Genomic DNA, 2,252 nt, shown 5'->3' on the forward strand with positions numbered 1-2,252 from the left:
AAAATAGAGAGTGTTACTTTCTGTCTTAACAGAACCCTTTTACTTTACTGAGACTTTCTACCCTTTGACACAGGAGACTTGGTAGTACTGACTCCAAGATCCCTTCTGACAGAAGAAATCCCTCCCAGCAAATGTTTTAGCCCTGCCTGCCTTGTGACAGACCTACTTCAGAAACAGGGAGAAGGGCACTGCTGAAAACAAAATGCAGCAGCTGATCTGACTGCAACCCCCCTGGGTGCTTGAACTGCCTGTTGGCAGGAGGAGATCAGATGCTACTGGCGTCAGCTGGTTCTTGAGAAATGTTTTGCCCTTTTTTCTTTCTGTTGAGATACAGGCAGGAACTGGTGTGCTAGCCCATTAACCCCTCGAGTGCTGTCTGCGTTACTCCTGAGAAATTACCGTGTTTCTGTGGAGCTAAAAGAATGCGCTCTGTGCTGCTGTTGAGCAAAACCCAGCATGATCCAGATCCTGGGGTCCTTGCTGGTTATGAGAGGGCCTTTGCTTAGCACCAGCTCCTGTTTGGAACGATATCCTGTGTATATATATGTATATGTATTTTTAATGAACCAAGCCCTAGATGCCAGCATTACATTGTGAGGAATGAGCCACTCTCCACAGGCTGGGACACTGGGTCATAACTGAGAGCTGAACTGTTTTTTGTGTATGTCAGTGTCTCTTCCTGCAGCTGTCCTTGGCACTTGCTAAATCTGATGTGCGGATCATGTCAGCCTCCACTAGTGAATTTTGCACCAAGAAGTCCGTCAGGACACATGCATCGGTGCAGGTATGCAGCAGCCAGGCCAGACACAGCCCCAGTGCATGGCTCCCTGCACAGCATAGCCCTCGTTAGGGGCTCCTGCACCTGCTGGGCCACTGCTAAAAGGCCCTGATTACCGGGGCCTGAGTGGCCCTGAGGGTGTCTCAGCAGCTTCTCGTAGGCTCTGCTGGAGGCAGGCAGAGCCCTGCAGGAACTGAGGCAGCTGAGTGCCACATGGTTTGCCCGTAGCTGGAGACGTGGAGGTAAGCAGTGGAGTGAGGGGTTTGTGCATGGAGCAGAGGTGCATCTGGAGGAGGAGGCGCTCCCTCTGGTCAGAGAGGGGCAGAGGACCCCAGAGATGCAGAAAGGTGCCTAGCTGACTGCAAGAGGTCACCGCCTGGCAGGACTGAGGCCCAGTGGACAGGTAACGGCTGCAATTCCGGCTGGACGGAGCCTGGTTTATTCTCCATATGTGAACAGTACGTGCAGACCGAGGTGAGGCTGTGTTAGAAAAGGGATAGTGACTCCAAGCCCTGCAACCACAGCCTGGAGCTCTGCTGCCTTGCTCCTGCATCCTGTTTATAACATGCCTTTGTTGGGCACTGTGCAGACTGCAGAGTCCCTGCCCTGAGCAGCTTCCAGTCTTTCCCAGCATGTGGTTCCTGGAAACCTGCAGTCAAATACCAGTAGCCACTGCTTTGTGCTCAGGGAAAATAGGATGGCCTTATTTGTGCAGATGCATTGATTTCAGAGATGAGGGTTGCTGTTGAAAAGTAGCCAGTAAATATCAGCCCTTTTGGTTATGGGGTGAGATGTGTAGCTGGTTCCCTTTGCTTCTTTCCGGCAGAGCGCCTGCGAGCTGCCCAGAGCCTCCCGGGGCTCTCTTGGCTGGAGAAGTAGGTTTCCCCCATCCCCCAGCGACCCAGCTAGAAACAATGGAGGCCGCGCGGCTCGGAGCGCTGTAATACCGTCGCCAGGAGCTGACGTTGCTTTCCCCTGAGTTTTTCCAGGCTTATTTTTAGGCAATTTACAATTAATTCTTTTCGAGTTTTTAAAAAAAAAAAAAAAAGCCTTTGTGGTTTCTAAGAAACTGTTGATATAAAAATCAGCCCTTTTAAAGGCTGGTATTCTGGGACAAATACCCCAAGGGAGGACAAAAATCTGGATATGTTATGCCAGGGCTCTAAGCAACGCTTTCAAAATAATGCAAAAATGCATGGTTATTTCTTGCACTACTTTTTTTTTTTTCTTCAAATCTCAACCTCCAGTTCTGACTCAGGGATAATAATACATGTATGAGTGGCTTATGAACCTAGGCTTTTACTGTTGCTATGTTTGTGTGCATGTTTGTCTTGTCCAAATCATGACATCTGAGCAGGTAGGAAGGGAGTTATCAGAGCTTGTCAGAGCTCAAGAAATGCTTGCTCAAGAGGCGAACTCTTTCTGGGTGCTTGGAAAGCATGTGTTCTTGGAAAGCCTTCTCGAAATTCCTGTT

The sequence above is a fragment of the Rhea pennata genome, chromosome 24, assembly GCF_028389875.1.
Source record: "Rhea pennata isolate bPtePen1 chromosome 24, bPtePen1.pri, whole genome shotgun sequence".
NCBI lineage: Eukaryota > Metazoa > Chordata > Aves > Rheiformes > Rheidae > Rhea > Rhea pennata.